This window comes from Cygnus olor, chromosome 3 (genome assembly GCF_009769625.2).
Source record: "Cygnus olor isolate bCygOlo1 chromosome 3, bCygOlo1.pri.v2, whole genome shotgun sequence".
Lineage (NCBI taxonomy): Eukaryota > Metazoa > Chordata > Aves > Anseriformes > Anatidae > Cygnus > Cygnus olor.
Window position 1 is genome coordinate 114,032,906 of NC_049171.1, and position 26,847 is coordinate 114,059,752.

At 39.7% G+C, this 26,847-nt stretch overlaps 1 protein-coding gene across 1 annotated transcript in view; it reads right to left on the minus strand.

The window, feature by feature from the left end:
* SPTLC3 (serine palmitoyltransferase long chain base subunit 3) overlaps positions 1 to 26,847 on the minus strand; it is a 167,227-nt gene that overhangs the window by 115,843 nt on the left and 24,537 nt on the right. The window lies entirely within an intron of this gene.

A 26,847-nucleotide genomic window follows, 5' to 3' on the forward strand; every position in this document is an offset into this window, starting at 1 on the left:
CTTCAGCAGAGCACTGTCACTGAAGCTGACTTAAAATGGTACAGGAGAGGCAATTGTGGCTTTCCATCATTTCTGTACACTTATGTCTATGCTTGTTGTAATTGTGCTGTTAATATTAGGTTGCTATGAATAGATTTTTCTCTGCTTTATCTGTCCTCACACAACTATTTCAGATTAATTGACAAACCACAAGAATCCCATTCCTGGACACCATGTGATCTTGGAAGATTCTCATGGTGGCTACACCCCAGCAGGTTCTTCAGTGAAACCTACCCGGGTGAAGATTATAAGTTTTTTTTTTCTGATTTTCTTTTTTTTTTTTTTTTTCCCTGAAATTTGTTCACATAGAGGGTCTGTGTGAATGAGATTTCTCCTAGAGACTGGTGTCACAGGAAGAAGTAGTCTCTCTCTCTTTCTGAAGAGGTGCATGAAGACCACACAGACCTATACCAGTTAGGTTAGATTCACAAAACCCTTACCTTTCCTTAAATAGTGGAACTACTCTGGATGTCTCCCTCCACACTCTTCTGGAGAGGAAGATTTACCCTGGAGGAACCACTAGATGACCAAAGAAAAGACTGTAAACATATCTGGAGAAAACATCCTATTTTCTAACTTGAATATGTTCGAATATATATAAAAATATCTTTAAGCAAGTCATGCCTTAAAAAATGATGTTGGTATGAAACACTCTTGCACATTGTGATGGTGTGGGGGAGAGGAGAAAAATGGTGTGGAAGCAAAAATCAAATAAACAAAAACAAAAAGGAAAGAACCTCACACACCTGACATGCAAAGAGCTTGTGGGCTGTCCCCTTGTCTGAGAATTGTCTCATAAATGTGAAGGTGAAGTGAACATTAAAACCTCACTATGTATTCTTCCACATAAGGCTACGAACAATAAGAAATTGACTGTGATTGTAAGGAGGTATATCCTTCACTTGTATGACAGATTCATTATGAACGTTAATTATTCCAAGCCTTCTAATAGAGCATGCATGTATGCAGCCGATCAGATGGGAACCTGCTCTCCTATCATTCTGTGCACTTCCATGTACACTGATAGAGGTCTAAAAATATTCGCTCATGTAATCCATGTACTCTCAGGGCTTTTGTTCCTGCAAATGTAGCATGTCCTTATTCCCAGACCTGCTGTGATCTTATCAAGCTTAAATTGGTTCCTCTGGAAAAACAACCTTCAAACTAGTTTCAGCAACTGGGATGGTTTGGGGTTTATTAACACTGTGGTTATTAAGCCAGACAATAAAAGGATAATGAGGGATGGTAGTATGGTGTTATTAAAAGTACTTGATCCTCCCTACTTAAGACCCTGTATTTTGTTGCTTAGGTCAGAATATGAACAAAAGACAAAAATCAAAGAAAGAACAGCAACTGTCCTTTGAAAGCATTATGAATCTCTTTCTTCATCCTACTTGCCAGGAAAGTTTATAAATGAACATTCCCAGTTTATTCAGTCAGGAGGCTGACCAGAAAACACAGGTCCGTGAGTCTGAGTTGCTGGTTTATATCCAGCCTCTAATCATAGGCATCAAAAGCATCTCCACAGGAGATCTGTTTGTATTAAACAAATTTGCTGAGTTCAGAAATGGTTCTAGGAGGTAGGAATCCCATTCTCTTCATCTCAACCAGTACCCTTTAGCCCCTTTTAGAAGAGATGTGATTAAGATTAAATCTAGAGGTATTCCCAGTTAGAAGGTGAGGTACAACCCTAAAGAAGCTTATTCTCTAGATCAATATAAAATTATCAATTTCTGTGCTTTTCATGGTTGAATGTGCGCTCTATTTCTTCTAGAGGCAGTAATACAGTACATATTGACTGCAGCAGAGCAGAAGTAACTGGGCCATAGCACTGTTCTTTAGCAAACATACCAACTACCACTCATACATATTGAAAAACAAAGGACCGCTTTACATCGCAGACCTGGTCAGGGATGCAAAAGATCTAGATTGATCTCCAGGTTTGGCCTTAAAGTTCCTGGATGACTGAAAAAAAAAAAAGTCACATAATCCCTCTGTATCAGAGTTGTATCAGAGTATCAAAAATAGAGCAAAGTATCCTTCCCTTCCTTGACTTTGTCTTCGTCTAAATGGGGATAAAGAAGATTGATCCCCATCTCCTACCTTCCTCAGCACCACACCCGTAGGAACACACTGTGACCACGAAGTACTCTCAAATGCACTGATAAACAAGGGCACAAGCCTAAAACTAATGAGATCAACACCATGTAAAAATGCTGCCTGAGTTCAAGATAACAGGGCAGCTGTCAGATGTTGCTCTGGGAGCCATCTCGTTTCCTACACTTGCAGAGAAACCTTCAATTTAGACATCTACAAAACTGAGCTGCAACAGCAGAAAACTTTGAACGTGTGTAGTTTTCTAGGAAACCGACTCCAGTATCTCCCCTCTATGCTGCAGCACTGATGTACCCTTTGTTAAGAACAGGACATTATTCATCTCTTTCTCCGAGTGCCAATGCCTTACAAGTCAATTCTGTGGTTAATACAAGCTGACAAAAAGAGGTTTATGTGCTGTGCAACAATACCCACTGCCACTCACATGAAGAGAAAATACTTCAAGGGCAGCCTGTTCTTATATAACACAACTGCTGCTTTGCTAAACAGAACAGAGGACTTAGAGCAGTAACACCATTTCCCACCTCAAGTCCCTCAGCTAGGCTGTTAACTTCTATCTTGTGGCACATCTGAAGATTAATCAGTCTCTTAGCCTGCAATGGTCCAGCTAATTTAAACACAAACATACTCTGTGAAGAGCAGCAAGCCTGAAGGAGGTGGGAGGGGAAAGCTGGTGGGCTTTGAAGGAAGCGCAGCCTGCTAATATCTGCAAGAGCTGAACATAAAATAGATAAAAACAAATTAGAGACCTATTAGAAATAAATTAATGGCATCTGCAAATGAAATTAAATTTAAGATAAGCACGCTAAATAGCAGGGTCTCTGGTGAGCATTAATGCTTAATTTTTTATTATATTTAATGAAGGCATATATTAATCAAAAATATTTATGCAAGGTAGAGGCTTGACAGGAATACTCTGTGCAACCATTCTTAAGGGAGCTGCTTCTATTAATCAGTTATTTTAGAAGAGAACGCCTCTGCTCTATACAATGAAGGCAAGACTGTACTTCAATAAATCTTATTTAGGGCCCGTGCTTTCTAAATATCCTCTAGGGTGAGAATTGGATGGAGTAGGCTGCTTTCTACAGCACAATATAATACACTTTCCTTCATATTGTTTAGTTAGCTCATACTGAAAATAAGCCTTCATCTTATCCTCTGCCTCCCTTTCTATTGTTAACCTTTTATTGAATTGTTGAATATCCAAGCACAAAGGCAGATGATCTGATAAGTATGAACGTATTGTACAAATGAGAGGGACAAAGCTAAACACACATTCAATAGTTGTTATGAAAATATTATCGCACTTTGAGGCAGGGACAAACCAAGACCATGTGCTGTTAATGAGACTATTCAAAGTAATTTTGATGAAGTTATGATTCTATTGTCATTCAGTACTGAGAAGGAAGTGCTTAGCATTTGAGAAAAGAATTGTTAGTCATTATGTAGCTCTCTGGGGCGCTAACTCTTTCAGGATTTTCCTCTTTGTTTCTTTTATTTTTTTCCTCCCTCGTCATCTTTTCAAAATGAGCAGTGCTACAAAAATAGAGAGGATTAGAAGTTGTCCCTGGCATATTTCATTGTAAGGTTGTTGGTTTTGCCTCTCTGCATTTATTATTTTAAATTCTATACGAGGCACCTGTTGGCTGCTGAGAATAAATCAGTGGGAAGGTCATAAATAGCTTTGTGATTTATGCTTGTCTTTAAGCCTCTTGGGAACTCACTGCCTTGCTATACAGGAATAAATGCCAGAAAGACATGGTGTTCAGCACATTTTTGTCATGTGAATTGTGCAGTCTCCTCCAAAAAAAGTTAAGTCCTGTTACTAACACTGTCATAATCTAACTCAGGTTAATGATGACAGCAGCCTCAATTAATGTCATCAATTAAGTAAGCTACAGTTAAACATACCCACCAGACTTGTTGCTACCTTGCATGGAAAGAAGCAAGCACTGCAAAAGGATGCTTACAGAAATAAACAGGGAGGTGATGAATGGATGTAGCTTGTGTAGCTTTCTGAAAGCTCTGATAGAAAGGCCTGGCTGTGCAGTCCATCATGCCTGATGACTCAAGGATGCATTGTGTAAAAGCAACAGTGACAAATGTGTTAAATTGGTGAAGAGTGGAACAGAGGAACAGCCTAGGCAAAGCAACTTTAACTTAATGATTTCTTTTGATTATGCTTACTGCTCTGGTATTAACTCTGTAGCCAGCTGTGTGGGAACAACAGGAAAAGTGCTGGGAGCCAAACACACACACACCATGAGGGGACAGCAACTCTGGAGTCAGGACCATTTTTTAAGAAGGGGGAATCAAACAAAATACATTTTTAATGCATAGACCTTGAGAATGCCCAGTTCCCCATGCCCTGAAAAGTGCAACAGCTGGGATTTACGATGAGATCTGTTTCTCACCTACATTGCCCATATCTTCAGCACCACAGCATACATACATACATACACACATATAGGCACATATATACGCATGTACACACACACTACTGCGTTTGTCTGGGAACTGGAACACAAACTTCACGCTCTCCTTAGGATGGGGAGGGAGAGGAACACAACCTTCCCAAATCCAGAAGCCTTACCTGGCAGTAGGCCCTGTGAACACTCTCTGCCCCTCCCTGAGAAGCTGTACTGCTCTATAAAGAAGAAGTCAGAACTGATGAGGCCAGAGACAGACAGCAAGGGGTACTGCACTCCTGTTCCTGTCCTAAGACTTGCTTATGCATTTTGATTGAGTGTAGCTAAGTACCTAGGATTTTCCTTGCCTTTGGAATTGCTCAGATGAACAAATTCCTTCTTCCTTCTTCTGTATGTTTCAAAGGATCTTTAATTATTTTTGTTGTTTTAAAAGACACTTGCTATGGATGGTTGTGTCCACAATAATTTGAGGCCTGTAGCCACTTACATCTCCTTTTTTTTCTTCCCATTAGTAAAAGATAAATTTACAGTTAGCTGTGTTGTTTTTGTCAGATTGGGTGTTTGATTAAATATTTTTTTTCCTCATACTATTTTTTCACCCCTCTCTGCAATTTGGAAATGCAGCCAAAATGAAAGTCGAAGCACAGCCAGAACATCATTTCTTGCACAAAGTGAAAGCATTAAGAGTTGTGGGTGAGATCCATTCCATATTGGAGCTCATGGCAAAGCTTCTACGAGCCTCAGTAAAGGTAAAACTCTTCTCAGTTATTTCAATATATGAAGAAACAAACATTTTACAGTTCAATCTACCGTAATTTTAACTAAATTTAAGGAACATTCAAGTCATAAGTATAATCATCAGGCAAAAATCTTAGTTTCTCATTTTGAAGGAGGTCTTCAAATGTTTGCCAATCAGGTTCTTTTTTCCCCCATAAAGAATTCAACTTTCCCATTCTGATTTTATAAATGCTGTATGTTCTGTAGAGTAGAAATATGTATTTTGAAGTTTCAAGAGATTATTCCAGTAATAACCAATTAAGAAATCCTAAACTTTTAACATTTGCTCATCATTAACGTATAGCATGAATTGGCCTATTCCCCAGACATTTCACTCAACAATAAATTCTGATGGTACCGACATATTGAGCAGCAAAACAGAATAGACAATGGAAAAAAATGAACTATCAAGCTGTCTCTAAGTGTTAGTGGACTGGCATTATTAATGAATTTCTCAGTTCCATTGATGGGCACCGTGCTGCAATTACCATGCTGTGCCAGCTCATATGATTTGTCATCTTTCTGACAATGCCAATGGATCTGTGCAAGTTTTGCCCCCAGGTGAGAATCTGACCCAATGTTTAGACGTGACATTGCTTTGATAAACATGCACAATACAAAGAGGATGGTGCTATAACAAGCAAAAGACTCATGGGGAAGGCAGAAATAGAGACAACTGTAGTCTGTCAGCACAGGTGAAAGAACAGGGGCTGAACAGAATAATAGTGATAAGTACCAGAATTTGATTTCATTAGCCATAGAAGACTGAAGCTCTTTGCTGGCCATTTTACAATTCTCTCACTTGACTTGTTTACTGATGGAAATGTTTGCCAAGGAACTTTGGAAAAATAGTGACATATGAACAATCTGTTGCGGCATATTGTAGTGGTGTTGTTTGTGCTGCTATAGTTACTAAGCTTTTAGCATTTTCATAATTTGTCTTGAAAAAGCTGGAACTTGGCATAAAGTTTTTGGGTGCCTCTATCTTCAAGTCAGATGGTTTTCATATTTTTTTTGTTTTGTTTTATATATGTAGCATTTTCTTTTCTATGGGAGGACAAGCCTAAAGAGATGCTGTGTCAAGAAGGAGGTGTGCTCAGCTGAAGAAAGAAGCAGAAGGTGGGAAAAAAAAAAAAACAAACACAACAAATGCATTGCATGATGAGGAGAAACAGGTGCAATCTCCTTTTGCAAGGTGAGAAGTGTTTACAGGATACTCACAGGTCTTATGTAACTGGAAAATCGATCAGGCTATTCAAGGAAGTCCTTGGGATTTTTACGTTCTTTTGGTTTCAGATCTCGTAATAATAATTTACTTCATTGTCAGTCTTAAGTATGGGACCAAATCTCTGGATTTCAGTGTACTCATTCAATAGACTCCAGAAAGATCAAATCAGCACACAGAGGGAAGTACTGCTGGCAGCTACACTTCAGTTTGCAACATGGATTGCATTAGTAAAGTGGAAGTGGTATTTGTGACATGACAAAATTTTTCAAATTTTCCTCTTGCATGAACATGGCCCTGGATTTGGCTAAAAAGACAAACAAAGCCACACAAAAACCAATCAGACTTTTGCAGAAGTATTTTAACCTTGGACACACAATAGATATGAAAAAGGGCAAGGCCAAAGTGCTGGACAAACATGATAAGACAGAATGAATTTATGCTATCAACATGAAGAAAGACTGAATAAAAAAGCATGAGTCTCCTGCTTCTGTCTGAGCAAGACCATCTTATTTCTGCTGGCCTAAAACTGACTCATGAGATACATTTCCACTGCCCGATAAGTCCAGTTTCGATCCTCCTGTTCAAGTACTTGAACTGCCATATAGCTTTGCTGTGGTGGGACACAGAAACACCTACAAGAAATGTGGACTGTACAAGTACAGAAGACATTTGGTGGAAAGAAGGTAAGACGTGCCATGAGGGGAGCTTGGAAGGATTGAAAGTGGCCAACGTACTGGTATATGTTATTTCATTTGGGACTCTTTTCCCATTTTTCCCTAGGGCTCTGTGTATGGGTAGTTCCTTTACTGTTAAAGGCATATGAAACACCAAGTTTCTGTCAGAAGAATAAGACTGTCATTTCTTCCCCCACAAACCACAGCCTGCACAGAACATGTCCTACATGCCTGCCATCATCCTAAATGCAGGAAAAATCTCATCTGACGTGTGTAAGATTAATGAGGCATTTAGCAAGTGGTATGGAAGTCTTCACTGCTCGAACGTCATGTCTTATCACAATTTTGCAACAATTTTCTTGACACCTTCAACTTTCCATAGGTCTTTTTGAGGGAGGGGGAGGCTGGAAGAGGAATATCACAGCACTGTTGATGAACCCGTTAGCAATAATGCTCGCTCTATGCGACTTGGGGAAGAAAATATATGGATAATTGTTTGCTTTTGACATTTTGCCTTTCATAGTAGTTTAAGAGGTGGATGCATAGAGAAGTTCATTACAGCAGCTTTTAAATCAGACAAAAGTAACTGAAAAAATATACAGTGTATGCTTAACCGACAGAATTAACTCAAGATAATGTGGCTGACATTTGGTGAGATTAAACGAGATTATACGTGTATAAGCATTGTGAGGTATAACCTATCAAGGTGTACGTGGAGGGAGTAATATTCTTTATTAAATTAGGCAAAACATATATCCATATCTATATATCGATTATGATGTGATATCCATGCATGTATGAGAAATAGTTATGAACCAAAAGAACAACAGCTAACCAGATGGTGATTAGAAAGAAATTTTCCCTCTGGGGAGTTTACTCCACAATATATCTTCTAATTTACTCTTCAGGAGCTCACATGAGCCACTGTTTCATGCTGGATACTACTTATGAACCCCTAGTACTACCCTGCAATGACTTGTATATTCTGATGTTCCCCTCATCAGTCCCTGTCCTGCTGTTTCATCCCATGAAACACAAATTGCCCATAAAAAATGATAGTTCTCTTATTAGTTCTAAAGGTCAAGTCAAATGATGTGGAAAATACGCAGTGGTGTGACGTATAATTTACATAATTGCCACAAAACACTGCACTAAAGCTGTGTGAAAAATCAAGCTTCACTCTGAGGAAAAGCCAATCAACCAGATTTGTAGGGAGAGAGAAGCGAGGCTACACCACTGACATGAGACTAGCAACCTGATGGTCTCAACCACATTCACTTCTGAAGTTACTCTCCTCTTTTCCCCACCTCTTTCCCCCAACTATACACACAGAGAATGAAAAAGGGAAAAAGAGAGGTATTTCCCACCAGTCTTACCAAATGATTTGTTTCTAGTCCTGGAATGAAACTGTTGATGTTTTTATATAATTGCAACTACCTTTGACGGAGGGGGCAGACATGAAGATGACATTGCTGGGCCTACCTGGTCTCCTAGATGGTGTCGCATGTTGGAGCTCGCAAGGTGGGAGAAGAGTCAGTGCTGGGGGCCCACCAGTCCCTACTGAGGGAGTCCTCCTCCTGAGGGGGGAGCTCCCTTTGCAGAAGCTGCTTCAAATACACAGGGTGCGATAACACTGACCCCAGGGGAGGACTCAGAAAGCAGCAGCTGACATTCTTGTACAGGGAGAAACTCAGTTTGTAGCTTAACAACTATTTCCTAAGAGCTCTCACAGAAAACAGACTCTGGATAAATGTAGTTTGAATCCATTAAAGAGAAAGCAAAACCATAAACACCACACAAAGTAAAAGCTGAGCTATTTAAAAGTAAACATGTGATTTGTTCTAGTGCCCTGTTGCTGCCTGCTTAAAGTAATTAACAAGACGTCTGGGTTTGGCTTATGACTTTAGATGCATTTTATACAGGAATTAGATAAGTCACAGAAGTGGTAGCTTGACACCTGCTCATTTTTCTTAAACTTGAGGGTGCATCCCTCTCCTCTGTCTGCCTAGCATACCAGTCATTATACCAGCCTTTCTGCTTGGTGCATCTGACAGCTGACAATTATGCTTATTTCTGAGATGAAGACATCAAGTTTTCCCTAGTTGTGTCAATGAAGTATTAACTCTGACTATATCATTGGCTACTATAACTCAGTTTATTAGCGTGTCCTATTATATTCTTATAAGTTAATGTATGTGTATTGCATTAACTATGCATACATCTACTTAGGCTTTTTATTTTTTATTTTTTAAATATTACAAAGCCAGTGCTTCTTTGATTAAGACCTACCTTATCTTAAAATAATTAAGCTGACAATAGCTGTCCACACGCTAGAAAAATGGGGTAGGATATTGAGAAAAAAAAGGTGTTTTATTACATTGTGTCTCCAGTTTGGATTTATTACCTAGTTCATCTTGTATCATATATATTTATCATCTAGTTTTTTAATAGAAATTTTTAATCAGCAGAAGTGAGAGAGATCGCTCATTCGTTTGACATACCCCAAATTAATAAAAATGTAATGAATGAGAAAATCCAAATGGTCTTTCACACCAGAAATTTCACTGTTTCTGAAATGCAAAGCTCTGTTATGAAACAGAAGAGGTGAAATTCTCTTAGCTATCAACAGGGGTTCATATAATTCAGTGCATATATTAAAGGAATCCCCACAAGGTATCTATTCAAGGTCAAGTTATTTTACATTTCCATAATATTAAAAAGAGGAAAAAAGTAATACTATGACACATTGAAAGAAGGTACCAGGTAATTAGACAAGGAACATTTGTGATCCAGGTATTCAAAAAGCTTAAAAGTAATTTGAGAAGTGAGCAATACTGGATACTGGTCACTTTTTTTTTTTTTTTTTTTTTTTTTTAATATGAACAGGTTAACAACAGCCACTGAAATACAGAAGAGCTGTAATATGGTAGTGTCATGATAAAAGTCACTTTGCACGTGGCTATCAGGGACACCACAGATGGAAAAAAATCAGTCAATACTGGTCAATGACTAGAAAATCCTTATTATTTGTAAATGCTGCCAGACATGCATACATATAATTATCACGTGTACTTCCTTTTCTCTAAGCTTCTAGACATATCAACAGGTATGCAATATGATTAAATCTATTTATGCTTAGGAAAGAAACAGCAAAGTAGTGCATAGTCAAATACCTAATTTTTATTACCCCATTCCTCCTCGAGCCCGACTGCTTTTTCCCCACCTACTTACTATGTCTGGTCTCTGCCAGGAGATTTGAAGGGTGAAGGCTGACACTTATGATGTTTGTACAATACCCAACAGGCCTGTAGATGTTAGAATAATAATAATATAAAAAAATCCCAGTCTGAAGGGACATCTCAAGCAAGGGAAATATTCTGAGTCATGAAATGGATCTCTAGTCATATTTGGGCAAACTTTCCTGACCACAAGTACGGCTTGATACAGTTCTGGTGGGCCCATGCTGGGAATGAGCGCCCTCATTCATGTGCGCTTTCCTGACTTTCCTTGACTGACACCTCTCACATTGATACAGTGCTTGTGTCATGCTGAAACTGTCCTATTAACATGTGATTTGGGACCAGCTATTATTTTGCATAGCACAGACTGGAGTTAAACATGTCCCTTTTATTGAATTTGAGAAAAATAGTATTTATAATAATTATTATTCACTCTTTATTAACAGTAGGCTTCTCAGACCTTCTAAGGCTGACTTGTAGACATATCCACAGACGGCAGGTGCAAATTAGGCATGCTTTTTTATACCTGTTATAAAGCCGAAGTGGCATAAAGTGGCCTTAGCATGAGTATTGATGACAGTATGCTTCATTAATTGCAAAAATTATTGCATCTGATGCTGTTCCAGCCCAGCCGAGGAGTAGGAGGTGTACATGAGGGGCTTCCTTGGGGCTGGCCCTTGGGCCAGAGCTGCTTCCAAGAATTGGCAAGACTGATCCTGCCACCTTGGTGCCAAGCCATGGCTAAGTGTTACCTTATCAATGAACTGCTCCATCATTCCATAACCTGATTTCTTCTGCTCTCACAATGGTGACAAAGATCAAATGAAGACTGATCGTAAGGTAGAACATTTACCCTTAGTGTCTACTCTGATAATGAATGAAAATATACTTAGCATTTCTTATTCTGATTGACTAGTTTCCTTTTCTGATATACCCTGTTTATTATCCTAGACAGCAGGATTTCAAGGGCAGACACTGTCCTTGTGCTGCATGCCAAACAATATGGCTCTAATCCTTATTGGGGATTATGAAACGCTACAGCAGAAATAGAAATGACACACAGTGCTGGACAGTAGGAGAAAAGATTGGGAACTGTGAGCTTCAACTTGAAATTTGTGAATGTAACAGATCCACTCCAGTTTCGCAGCAATAACGGGTAGCTAAGGGGTCAGGCTGGGAGTTCTCACTCACAGCCCCGCACTGCAGATAGCTGTGAGAGACCCATTGAAAGCCTTAAATATCTGACTTGCTTCTGGTCACTTGCTTCTCTGCATTTCAGAGACAGTGTAGAATGTTATAAGATGGCCAGGGAAGAGGCACTTAAAACAAGTAAAAGTTAATGCTTAAGACAGCTGGAAACAGTTTAATTTCTACCAAATCTCAAGATCTGACAAGATTTATTTCTCATTTGTGTCTTGTTCACTATGGGAGAATTCAAGTGCTGTAATCTCTATCACATAATAGCTCCAGACTGGATTTAGATGAGCGAAAGGGACATTTCTGAGACATGTCAGATGATAAAACACACTGCAAGGAGAAGACAGACTTATGCTACAAAATGGGAAGAATATGCATACACCAGCTAATACATCATTATTGCCATCCGATCACAGCAAGATTTTACCTGAAAGGCTAGTATTGAGCAAAGTAGAAAAAAAGTAAAAATAAAAATTGTAGGTTTCTTTTACAACAGTTTGCTCAAAGGCTAAGGATCAGATTGCCACGCTGAAGTAGCTGCCACTGGATGATCATAATGAATACTGGTGTTTTTCTCTCCCTAAAGTTATAGATCAGCTGAACTGCAGTTCTGCTTGCCCCACAACAGACTCATTTAGGAGCTCTCCCCCCCATACCCAGTCCCACCTTTCTGCACAACCATAAGCAACCAAAACAAGACATGAGAAGAGCTCCTCAGTTCCTCAGCCACAAGCTGTTCTGGTGGGAATGACTGGGATTTCTGCATAGCCATTCACCCTCCTGCAAAGCACTGACAAAAACCTCCTGAATTCCCTACTCAGTCATACATGCATATCATCATTTGGAGGATGTGGGAATGGTGCTGGCATTACTGGAACAAGTTTCAATGGTGCAACTGCAGTGATTTGTCTACCTAAGGTTTGTCCTGACAGTAGCTGCTGAGACATCAGAGTTAGGACAAGAAAAACAGAATTATGGATCATTCTGACAGCCAGTATGTCAGCAAATTATTACTTAACCTACAATTACACGTGGCCCTCTCCCAGCAAATGAGTAAGGGTCAAAACAGATCACAACAGAATGTATTCCAGTGCATGAAGAGCCAACATCCTGACCCTCCACCCTCCTGCAAAACACACCTGCTGGCAACTTTACTGATGCTTGAACAAACTGATAGCAAGTAGGAGGAGGATTTTCAGACCTGGCATAAACCACAGCTCTTCTCACAGCCTTTAACTGCTTCTTTAGAAGGTGTCAAGGTAACAAGTCCTGAAGTGAACTCTGTGAGATGTTTATTTTCTGAGAGCAACATTGCTTTTTGTTGTTGTTGGCTTTTTAAAAAACAAACAACAACAAAAAAAACAGCTAAAACTCTTGGTAGTTAGGAAATATTACCTATATTATTATTATTATTATTTTTCCCCTTTTTATTCTAAAGGGAAACAAACACAAAGAAACCCCAAATAATCCAGTGAAGGTAAGTGGAACCCTCTGAAGAACATCCACAGACATATTTTGAGAACTGCTGTCTAGATTTCTGTAAGAAGCTTGGAAGCTTTTCTCCCAAATAAGCTCTGTTTAAACCAAGGTAGGACTGAGCAGGGAATGCACATCAAATAACACCATGTTGATTTGGTGGGGTTTTATCATGTAAGGTTATGGTGGAAGATGTCATAGGCCTTCTGTCACTATGTTTTATAAGCAAGCTGCAGCAGGACTTCCGTCAGCAGAAGTTAAACGTACCAATTGAGGGCAGTATATCATCTCCACAAGAGCTTGCTTATGAACGGAGCATTCGTTTGTTCTGTAAAAATTTTGCAGGCAACTAACTTTTCTTTCTCATCAGATTTTTTTTTTTGAGCAGATTTTTCCAGCCAGTTACAGAATGAATGTTATGACACACAAAAAATCCAGTCTGCTCTTGTCTGTTCAGAACAGAATATCGCTCTCTGGCTTCATCTTTCAGTGCTCACCAAGCAGAGTAACAAATTACTGCTGCAGGAGGTCTGAAGCAATTTATGCAATATTTTGCTCAGGAAAGCTTACTGTTATTTCTCAGCAGTCATAATAGGAAAATATACACTGAATACCTTATTGCTTTTTAGCATTCACGGAGTTTACAACAAACATGTTAGGAGTTGCCAAATGAAGTAGCCAGATGGAGGCAAGGCTGCCACAGCTCCATGTTCCCAGGTCTAGTAGCAGTGAGGCTGAGCATATATCCCTAATAGGTGCACACAGGAACACAGCCATACAATAAATCTATACACAGACACATGGCCAGCTACATGGCTCAATGCAGCCAACAATGCTAAGTATGCACAAATGAACAACGCCAACAGCCTCATCTTCCCTCTCTGGCTCAGCTGGATAAAAGCCTGTTAGTGGAAAATACACACACAAACGTATATATACACATGCAAACACAGATGCCCTAAGTAATTGGCCTTAGATGTTCAGCCTGTCCAACAGCTTGCCCTCAGTCCTTGCTCTCCCCACCTGCAGGCACTTCAGGACAAGCAGACCACAACAAGTGCTGGTCCACAAGCCCTCTTGCACACACGCTAGGTATCCCTGCGGCAACTGGCCTTACACACTTGGTCTATGCAGAAACTGGCCCCGGGTCCTCTCATCTCCAGTTGCCTTACCCAGAGACACGCACATCCTAATGGGTCCTGCAGCCAGCTCCCACAGACCTTATCATCTCCCTGTAGCTCTAGAAGAGAGACGTGAACTCAGGGCTGCCTTGATACCTGGCTACCAGGCCCCTTGTCTTCTCACTGGCCAGTCCAGCTCGATGCCCACGAGCCATCGCACACTGACGTACTCACCCCCACTCACACCTTTTGCTGGCACCACAGGAGCACCACAGAGCCCCGTGACCCATGGTGCAGGCACCGAGACCCCCATACACACACGTGCACCCAGCACAGAGTCCCTCACTCACAGGATTAAGGCATCCTGCAGCTACTCAGGGGTATAGTGAATTAAGAGCTGTACCATACTTCAGAAACACAAATACACACAGTGCTCAACAAGACATTCGCTGGCAAATAATTTAATCTGCAAGATATACAAAACATTTCTGCTCTGCATTCTGATTTTGCTGGAATAGACTAGTGCTTTCAGGCTGATGTAAGCATTATACAGAAACACGAAAGGACTCTGATATCAGCATATTTTCATACTTCACATACGATAGCAGTAGAAAAAGCAGCAATTTGGCACATTCTAACTTTTGTGAGGTACAGAACATACCTAATGTATAAGAAAACAAAAACATACACAAATACTACTGAAATTCAAAGGTCTTTAGATCATTTGAAGCTGACACATTTGATGAAGTGGCAAGGCTGAGATAGTACTATTATGACAGTTTTGTGGCTGATGGTAACAGAAAAAGTTAATTTCAAACTCAGATCATGTAGTCCTCATGCAGATTATTCCTTTCCATCCACTTTCTGATGATATACTGTAGATGAACAACCTGCCATAAAAATGGCTCACTTAAGACATGAGGCACCAGCTGAAAAATTATAGAGCAATAACTTTGGAGTCTAGATGCCAGAGGAGCTTGGTACTGGTGCTGTAACAAAACCAACAGAAACCTTCTCTGATGACCCCAAAAGGGAAGTCGCTGTCTGTAACACTGAAGTGAAGGAAATCTTTACCAGGTGAATATCTCAGAAAGAAAAAAAAAAAACCAAACCAAAACAAAAAAACACCACCAAAAATAAACAAAAAATAAATCCAAACCACACACATAACCCTAGAAATCTATGTACTTTCTAGCTCTGCAGCAGAAGGGTCCTGTCATTTAGAAAGGCCAAACGTCCCGCACAGACCAGACAGCTGCACTATGGGCCATCACAGGACAAGATTTCATGGAACAGCAGGTGTCCTCCTTTCCTATTTCCACAGTTTTTACAAGACATTTGGCAGTCTGCAAACACCCTTATGGGAATCCCTCATTTCTAGGGGTTCCTGAGTCAGTCCTCGTTAGTATTTTCAGTTGGGATCTGATGCAACGTTTTGAAACAAATCTCCAAATTGTCCTTACCTGCTTTACTTTGGTTCATGACACAGGGTTGTCTCAGAGAGCATGAACTGGATCCCTTTTGAATGTACTAGACTGGAAGATTATCTCCATGAATGTGTCCAACACGCTTCAGCTGCTAATAGCAATGGCCAGTTGACAGGACCATATTAACACTATTAAAAAATAGCTCGACTCTAACACAATATCCGTTTTGAGGGATCTCACTCAGCACCCGCTGCTATGCTCCCTGCATCCAGCCCTCCTTGGCTGCCTTGCTGCTTGGTACAGACTTAGTATAGCCACTGGCTGCTTTGTTAAGGGAAATAAATGGACAACAGAACAGGACCGTGTGTGCAAGGCTCCATTATTCCTTTGCATTTCCAGGCATAGACAAAATGGTAAAATGAATAAACCACACATATCCCAGCGCTGCTGGGCAGCAAATACTCACAGGTCTAGAACAGCACTGCTAAAGCACATGCACCAAGGAACTGAGGTCTGTTCACAGCGGTGTGTGCTTCCTAGTTGTGCTCTGATTTAATACGCAATGCAGCAAGCACTGCGCATGGACTGCAGAACTCTTTGTTATTTCTGACCTTGGGCTACTGGAAAGTTAGAAGAAAAACACAGGCACTGCCAACCTAGGCAAGCGAGAGTGACTCAGTTCTACTGCTTTTCAAACATGGGCACTACCATCCCACTGAAAGCAAAAGAAAACATCACAAAAGTAGACGGTGTCTGTTCTAGTCAAGGGTGACTCCAAAAAAGAAGTGACATCTAGGACGGAGAAGGAAAACAAAGCATTTTCTGAAAGTAACCATGTGTAAAATAAAGATTACATAACAGCACAATGAAAGTCGGAGTCTTAGTCGGAGAGCTAGCCTACAGTAGAAACTGAACATAACTCTCTCAGCAGAACCCATGTGAGGATTTACTCATGAACAACACGTCTTCAAAGTTCGAAAGAGATGCTAGATACACTAGGCTACATCTGGTGGAGGTTGAGGCAATGAGCCATGTGAATCCATGCCCTGAGAGCCAGTCCATGACAGATCTTAGCAGAGAGCTCGTGAGAAAAAGTAGCAGCTCCAAAGCAGAGCAAAGCAGCTCCAAGGAACAGCAACGAAGGGAAGAGGTAAGAGTTAAGACCTTCTTAGATGTGCAACAGTGTTGACACAAGAAAGAGATGCAAATAAAAATGTAACACCAAAATGGTGTTTTTAAAGGTCTGACCAGGTACTCTTGACATCAAAGTAAATCAGTGATGATTCACCCTGCTTAAGAGTATAGATGTGGACCCTAAACTCAGTATTAAAAATACATTAGCATTGTTCTGGTACTCTTGCCTAGCCCATGTCTGAGAGCACGCTCAGCAAAGGGACAGAGTTTACACTAGATAGCAAAGGGAAAAACCATAAAGGTGGTAGACAGGCAGCATTATGAAAGGCAGAAAGGATGTAAGCATCTTTTTCCTTCTTGTAGGAAAGGGTCTTTCTTCAGGTCCAGCTGAACAGCTGGCTGTTCCCAACGCGAGGTAAGGATTTACCATCCAGCCCATGGAGAGCATGGTCAGCATTACTCAGCTAGGCTGAGCTGTAATTCACAATGTAATTTAGGCATCTGTTGAAATGCTCTTTTGCACTGCAAGCAAGCAACTCAAGTGGGGGATTCATGACACTTGGCATGTCGTTCTGTGTTAGCACATACTGTAACCTCTGATAAGATCTGACTGTAATTGACTTGGCTCTCAGGGGAGACATCCAAAGTCATTCATATGCACAGAAATGACTGGCTTGATTTCCACAACTATAAAGTGCCCAGTGCTCTAAACATCCAAGGGGTTAAGTGTTAAAACAGGCTGAACCAAAATTTTAAAGAAAACAGATGAAAATTTGCATTCAGCTCAAGATCTCAAAAGTTTGAGGTAGCTTAGTACAGTTATAATTTGCACCCATATCTTCTTTGAAGACAAGAGATGAATCATTTGCAAAATTAGTTGCAGATGGAGGCTCAGGTCTTGGGAGGCTTCAAAGATTTTAGGCTGTTTGGAAGGGTTTCAATTTGCATCCACAGCCAGTTCTAAATGAAGGATGAACCAAACTAGCTAATATATGTTGAGATAGACTGTGAGGATCTCCTTTGTCTGTTCCCTGGAGGAAAATTCTGGCATAATAAAAGCTTTCTAAAAAGAAAAAATGTATCTTTTCATATATTTTACCCACATGGTAAAAATCTCTTTACTGTTATCCTGTATTGCTGTTGTGTGCCTGCTATAATTGAACAGCCTAATGCAAAAAGAAATATTATACAATCTGAACACAGACATAATGGGTATTGAAAAAACCCTGGCAACAGCCAGGAGTTAAACAAACAAACAAAAATTATCTTGCCTAGGCATAGCATTTCTATTAAAGGAAGCAAATAGATGAAATGCCTTTGTGTTGGAGAGCAGAGCATTTCTGTGTATATTCATATATATATTCAATTCCAGCCAGCTGCACATTTTTTGTTACAAAAACTGCTGTGATTTTAGAGCATGAACACCTCCCTCTGCTTTATGACGCCTCCTGGACAGAAAACCTTTACTACCCAAAAATATCATGAAGGTGTGGGAAAGAAATGGAGTGAAGCAAAATGGGAAGTGGATTGCTGGTGACTGGCACAATCATGCAAACATAGCTTTGTAAGAACAGATTTAAGATTTTTCAGGCTAAAGCTCCAGATTGCAGATGGAAATCAGGACCACATGGCAAAGTGTTTAGAAGGGCAACTAGGGGGTTTAGATGTAGAGCCATCAAAGGCAATGAGACAGGATTAGTGGTGCTTGTAGATCTGGTAGTTTTTTGTTTTCAAATCTGATCATACCAAGCAGTATTAAGGAAACTATGTATTTTTTGTCTTCCCTTCTACTTATTTAGGCAGAACACGAACTATGCTATTTTTTTAATGACACTTCTGAGGACAAGGTGATGAGGTACAAGCTGTAAATCATGCAAGTAATTAAAAACCAACAACAGACAAATCGTGCTGGAAAACAGAAAGGGGAAAAAAGTGAGCATTGCTCAGAAGTTACAAACTAACCAGGCACCACAGAGATGAAAGATGTTATGGCCCAAAGCTGTATCTTCCAACAATTTCAGAAAGAATACATAGCAGTAGATCTGGAATAATGTAACTGCTGCTAAGATCTCCCCACCTATTATTATTTCTCCAACCTCTGGCAAACAAGTATTAGTATGTTTTACTTTGACCACATCTGTGTAATGTAGGTGACTGTCAGGTTCCTCCTAAATCTTGCATTTTTTCATACACTTATTTCCCCCCAAGGCCACAAGAAACATATCCTTCAGTGGCTTTACAAGCACGACATCCTTTAACGATGCATTGGAATGAAAGAGATTTAATTGTGTGTGGTTACAGTATCAGTTCTAAACATGTCAGAGCTCTAGGCACTTAGCTATATGACTCTTTCGGAATATTCAAATATGCCCTTTTCAAAATATACTGGAGAAAAATGCTAATTAAAAACATTTTTCTTCAGGCAGTAAAATATTCCAATATTTCTTAATTGGCATGTAGATTTCTCACAACAGTCTACCTGACAGAACAAGTTTTGGGAACAAAAGATTTTCTTTTTCCCCCATGGTTCAGCGTTTCCTCTTATTTTTTTATTATGTTGTTAAATTTATTTCTGAAAGAAAAGACAGAGGATGGTATGGAAACTAGCTAATCAAGCCCCATACCTATCCATCAAGAAATGCATATTTTTTACCTATGTCATTACATTAAAAGACTTTCCAGCTGAAGCTGGGCCACTGCATCCAGCACAAGCCACGTGGAATCAAGCTCCATAGCTGGATCAGCTAATGAGAATTGAAAAGCCAAACTAACAAGGGTTCTGCTAAATTGGAAAGTTCATTCATACAAGTCATGTTTGTTTAAATTCCTGAACACACAAAAGGCTTTGTAATAGTGTCACAACCAAAAGAAAGCTGTAAAAGAGCGGATGCATAACTGAGAGAGGTATTCAAGCAACAGCAAATACAGTTAATAAACAGTAAACATGAGGTGAGTTGCGATTGAATGCCAATGCAGGTTCAGAGGGAGTGACCTTTTAATAGCGCCAGGATGAGTATCTGTGTACATTTTTTTTTTTTTTTAAAACCAGTTCAACTGAAAGGGAAACAAGCTACTGGTATGCAAACAAGAGCTGGAGTAATTCCGAATCTCGCTGTGACACCAACGTGCAGTTCTGCCTCCCGCTGGGGGACTGTCCAGACCAGTGAGCGTCCTTCCCCTTTCTGAAGGGCAGAGTTTTCACTCACATCACAAGCATCGCTGATTTATTCTACACCAGAATGCCCACTAACAGAACTATTAACATAAATAAATACTTGATAAAGCTCTGCTACAAGCACCTGAGGACTCTGGTCCATGCAGTGGTCCCTGTAGAGCAAAAATTTCATGGTCCAAGGCAGGAAAGAAATCAAGACTTAAGGACACTTCCTGCTGATGGCATTTACAAGAAAACAGCTCTAGTTGAAGATGATTTATTCTGATCAACACTTCCATAATTACAGCTGCTGTGAAATCACCTCAGAACAGACAGTCCCTTAAGAAGGACCCAAGCCACATGGCCATTTCCTGCTTAGTTGGGCTTTTATTTGGCACTGAATATCTGCAAATCTGTGCTTTTTTAATACAACAAAATGAAAGCCTTATGCTTCGTGCCTTATGAAGATCAGCATGGTAGTTGACTGCAGATCTCACAAAGACCAGGAATGCAGACTTTGGAAGTGCTGGCTGGGTGACTGGAACAGCAAAGACTGTTACTAGCTGTAGTCTTGAGTCCTATTGGGCTGTTATGTATGTTTTTCTCTTTCTAGCAGGGCCTGGGATTATTCCCTGCTCAGCATGTAGGATTTTTGTTGGACTGGATGATCTTGGAAGTCTTTTCCAACCTTAATGATTCTATTCTATGATACTAGATGGGAAAACTGAGCAGCACTGTAGTCCGGGTATGAAAAATAGTCAAGTCCTATCTAGTGCAACAGGATAAGCAATTTGATATCAATATAGTATCACAGAATGGATGGAGGTGACTAAGGTTACCTTAAATCAGGTGAGCTGGAAGTAATGCTACAGGAATAACAGTCAGAGTGAAGAGCAGCTGATGGTGATTAGCTATTAAGTACAGTGCATGTTCATGGGTTTTGGTGCTCAGTTAAATCCAACTTCCTTTTGGAAAACCAAAAAGGGGAAACCAAAATGGGAAAATGCCATGGAACTGGTAATTCTGTTCAGGCTCTCATTATGCATTCTCTATCATGGCATCTGAGGGTTGATCTTCTTGTTTGATCTGGTCTGGTTTTGCTTTTGCCATCCACATCTTTGTCACCTTACCAAAAAGCTATTGCTAATCTTATTTAGGGCCACATAGGCATAAGACAGTAAGGAATACCTTTGCCTTTTAGATGTATTTCAAGTATGAGACTTGTTGAACAAATATCACAACTTGCCTTTGGTACAGAGACTTTTAGAGGCTTCTGGGAAACACAAAGTACGTGTCAAAACAGTCAGTATGAGGTTACCTTTAAGACTGCTTCACTTAAGTCTAAGCCATCAAAAAGAAGCAGCCAGAAGTGTATTCCAGTCAGTAATCCACTTCTCTCTGTGGTCAGGTAAGATGTGGATTTATCACCTTTCTTGATATTAGTCAGAGCCTGACAAATTGATACTTGAGAACAGAAGAAGCAAGTCCACTGGCAGAAGGAATGAAGATTGATTAATCCATGAAGGATGTGTGAAGGGAAGATTGTTCACCAAAATAGACTAGGAAAGTCTACCAGAAGCGCCTATACATTGGTATTTGTGTCACTGAACATTTGAATCTGTGCTGGTGTCTGTCTAGATTTCAACTTTGTGCATTGACTATTTGAACATTGAGCAGTCTCTGGGTCCCATGTGAAGAACTAGGAATAAAGTAAAGGCAAATAAAAGTCACTCCCTGAGTAGTAGTAGTTCAATGGGATGGGAGTCATTTGTATTGCCATAGCAGCCTTCTTGCTTAAGCAAAGGCACACCGTGAATGTAATCTGAGTCTCAAGAAAGGCAGCCACCTGTTTGTGACATCTCTGACCCAAGGAACCTTGCTATGGATTCCAAAGATGCAGTGAGACAGGGCAAAGGCAGGGCTGAGGGGGAGGACCAAATTGAATTTGTTTCCTTTCTCCCTGCCCACCCGTAGTCTGCTCAGTGCTCTCCATGAAACAAACTGTTTTCTCCTTTCCTCCACAGAAGCAGATGATACAGTGGAGGAAGTGTCAGGAATAACAAGCAGTACTGCAGGGTAAGTAGTAAAGCCCTACAGAATATATAATCCTTTATGAAGAACTCTTTTAGAAATACCATAAAAATATCAGTTTGCTTATTGGACTGAGGTGCACACAGATCACATAAGCTTCCTATCAGTCAGAAACAGTCAATATCGATGGACTTTAATTTGATCTGAGTCTTGGTGAAAAAAGATTACCTTTCATTCAGGGCACAAACATATCTATGTACAGAATATATTTTTGCCGTTTAAGTGTTAATGTTAATATGATTTCACACCCAAGTAAATAGGACAGTAGATTGATTTCTACACGTGCTTTTAAAGGACCTATTTGAAGAAGACAGTTTTAGTTCATTCATTGAATAATAAAGTAAAGCGTAGCAGAGGAAAAAAAAAAAAAAGTACAATGAGCTTGATTTTAGAGTTAATCCTTTCAAGTTCCATAAATCTTTAGTGACCGTCAAAGCTTATATAAGACTTACCCATACCTGAGCAGCAAAGATTAAGGTATAAGATCAATAATTGTAATATAAATATGTTTCTTTTTTGATAGCTAATAAGATCTGGAAAGATTTGAGAGTATGTCTGCAAAAAGCAAATAAACTCCAGAGATACAATCTGTTCAAGTAAGAGGTTGGTTAAATGTATTAGTGTTTGGTGGAAGGCACTGGAACATTTCCAGTATGTTACTCCACAACTTGTGGAAAAAATGAAAAATATTCAAGAAGCTGATATTGGTGTTTTCCATGTCCATATGCATATTCCCAGGAAAACCACATAGGGCCTGATTGACTCACTTGACTCATGGGGTTGCAGCAATTTAGACCCAAACCAGATCAGATCCTCAGCAAGCAAAGAGCTTCTTTTAGAATTCTGCTCCAATGTTTAGCCCCAAGTGTTCCGGAAGCAACATCATCGTCTGCCAGCAGAGGCATCCAAATTTTTGTTGGTATCTTTAAATAAAAAATCCAGGTGGATGGAATCAAACCAACGCAATGTATTGTGCAGAAGGTGGCGAGTTTGCATATCCAGGACCATGAGGGCATCCCCTATCTCCAGCAGCAACATTTAGAGCCCACCACACACCTCTAGAGCATGCGACAGCCTTACCAGGCTGTAAAAAACTTGGTGTGCTCAACTTGAGCAAAGCCTTCCAAGAGTACAATTCAGTACTTAAATAGGTGCCAAGATTTTGGGCTCTGATGCTGGAAGAAAAGTAGAGTCTGTTAAAATTAAGAACTTACTAACGAGCACCATAAAGAGCTCAATGGAAGCACAAAGTTTGGGCCATGGCAGCAATGAAACACATAAAATTACAGTATACCAGATGGATAAGCATTAGCAAATTAATGACCACATCATAGTCTGGGTGCATAACAATATCTATAAGCTTCAGTGACATTGCCTGGCAAACAATACCACCAGAACCATGGGGAAGAAGGGTGAATTAAACAAGAGCTTGAAAAGGGACAGGTCACCATGCCATGTCTTGGGACTGTCCAATTTTATCTTTAACAATAAAACCAGGAAAACTGCAGAATGCAATTAGACAACTGCTTAAGCCAAAAGATTCTAAAGCAATTGCAATCTAATTAAAAAAAAAAAAAAAGAAAAAGCACATTGTTACTTTAAAAATAAATTGTTCCATGTTAACAAAGTTATGTTTTTAAGGTAAACATATTAATTTATCCTTTATCTTGTCTAGCAAGAAATCTGACATTAAGTAACCTGACATGCATGAGGCAGTCTGTACTTTTGTGGGTGGCAAATCTGTTCACTGACAAACTTCTAGAAAATCTGTCACCCAGCAGGCTCTGGAAGTCCCAACAAGCAGCAGGACAATCTGCTACAGACCTGCTTGGGCCTTAGCTTTAGGTGGATAATGCACATGGCCATATTGCAGGGGGTTGTTCTTTCTTGGCAAGCAGTAGCAAAACATCTTTGGCAAGTGGCAAGAAAGCAGGGAAGAAAATAAGAGGTCACAGGGAGCACCATCAAAATGGACTTATTGGCAAATGCCTGTTGCAAGACATAACTACAGAGAGCCAAGAGCTTCAGAAACACCTAGGTTCACCAGCTGTCTTCCCAATCATCACAAACTGTCCATTTCCATGTATACAATTCTGTAACAGAACATGCAAAGTTTATTTTTGATATATTGAGGATTCGTTTGTAATGTTCCTTCAAAACCTGAGGCAAGGAGCCAGAATGAAAGAAACCGGGGAAGCCAAATGATATGGACCTTAACAGCTTTGCTCATTCAGGTCAAGCTTCCACTCCTATGTTCAGTAACTTTTTCTGTGATTCTGGACCTAACAAGTGGATAACCAGTCACAAGTAGCCAGCCAAGCCTGACTTTCACCCAAAACACAAATAAAAATAAATCTCTCTCTTCCTACTCAATAAGAGCACACAGAAGACCACCAAAAAAAACAGATAACTCAATTGGTTCCTGACCACTCAAGATATTGTTCCTGTGTACACAAGATTTTTAAGTCTCAGATAATGCACAGCCACATTTCGCCTGCTTTACCACACACCTAGCATGCCCAAACACTGAGGCAATGACTGTGCTTCACTTCATTCCTTTTCTAGGGCTGTTAAAAGACCAAGAATTGAGGCAGCAGTTTAGAAATGATTGGCTATTGAGACTCTGTGGAATAACGTTACATTCCCTAAAAAAAATAATTTGGTTACATGTTACTTAAAAGATAAAACAGATAAAGGAAAAAAATATTTATTCTAAATTAAAAAAAAAAAAGCAAATAAACAACAAATTCCTGCATCACTGAAGAAATTAAACCAGCATCTCCTATTTGTCTTCACTGATTCTGAGGCCAGGATAAATTATCAGATTGCCTAACCTGTATTAGAAACCTCAGAAATATCTCAGTTGCCCCTGTATGATTACTGATGTGAGATGGAAAAAAAGGGATATTCTACAACATATTTGTAGATAAACAGGTCTGTTTTGGCTTAATAATAATAAAAAAAACTGGCTTAGTTTTCCTGTCAAAACAACCTATTTTTTACACCAATTGATTCTGACTAGAAAATACTTAAACTTTTGTCTGGGATACACGTTGGACCAAACTATAGAAAACAACGCTGTTGATAAATACGGCGGCACTAAAAATATCTTAAATTGAAAAAATACATTTATGAGTTTACACAAAAAGTAGACAATGCATTGAAGTCCTTATAGTCCAAGGAACAATGAAAAGGCAGCATTATGACAAGAAGAAAGAAAAAAATACACGTATCCTAAGTTGTCTGTACAGTTTTGATTTAGTACTGGAGGTTAATCCATCCTAGGTTACTGTTGAACAGTAGCGACACTATTAATCATTCTTTGACTGGAAGTGATGACAAGAGCTCTGCTGCTGTGTGGGAAACGTGAATTTTTCTTCGTCAAAAGTTACAAAGATTTGTAATGTGGCTTCATTCCAAACTGGAGAGGAAAGTACAAAAATTATATCAAAATTATCTGAAGGGAACATTGAAACAAGTTGTTTCAGTTCTCTAGACATTTAGGCTATTATAACTTTTTTTCTTTTGCTATACATAAAAGTCTCAGTTGAAACAAAGTTAAGACACAAAAATCCCAAATCGAAGTGGCATTATCAACAATAACATTATACGTATTTCATTATACATATCTAAATATTTCATCTGGATAAGTACAAATACAGGAAAAATCAGCATTTTCAAAAGCGTTTTCTACTTTCTTTCTTCTTTCTGTAAAAAACCTTACAAAATATTAAAATGCATTTTGCTCTGGAGAGAATTTCAATAGAACAACTCCCTCAGCGTTTCACCAGTCAGCTGTATTTTCGAGAACTGTGAGCAAATTATAGCTAAAGCACCCAAGGCTTCATAGAGGATAGATGCACCTACTGCTTAAGAATCTGCAATCCATTCTGCCTTGAAAGTCTCACACAAATCACCTTTTTTCACTGCATCATGACATAGCCAGAGTCCCTTCCCGTTCCTACCACTGCCAACGTGCAACAAAGCCTGTGAAGCAGTAGAGAACAGACTGAGTTAATGGCAAATTTCTCTTCGATCTATACTGCTGGGGCCCATTCTTCATTTACACAGGAGCTGCGCTGCAGCTGCAGCACAGAAGGCAGGAGCAGAGGCCTTTCTCGTGCATGGGGCACCTACCTGTGTGAAGCACTGTTTGCCTTCATTTGCTCTTTCATTATTTCAAGCTCAAACAGGATAAGGTTTCCCTCTCACCCTTCTCCCCCAAGAGGCTTATTCCTTCATCAGATATTTATTTAAAAAAAAACTCTACTAATTTCCATGTACATTGATGTTTGGTGCAGGGAAAGTGGATTCTTTTTATAGATTTATTTAATTCACAGATGCTATTTTAATTGGTCTCTCGTGCAACTGTCTCTCACTGGGAATCTGTATGGCTCTAGGGAATTGACAGTGACTTTCAGCTTTTCCAGGTCAGTGATTATTCAGATGTAACCAGAGCCACTGGTGACTGAGAATTAATGTGGAAAAAACTGTTTGATGGCCTGTGTGAAATAAAGTAATGATTTCAGTCCAGCTGCAGTTTGACAGATTACCAGGAAAACCAATTGGTGCTGTTATGGACCTTTTTGGAAAAGGGGCCGAAAAATTAGCGTCTGCAAATTATCTTTCACATTAGGGCTGAAGGCAGGCATCAGCCATGCAAGCATGAAGCCTCTAATATCACTACACCTTTTTCATGGTTAATTATGGAGATTTCACATTTTTTTCCAAATTCTGTCAGTTTGA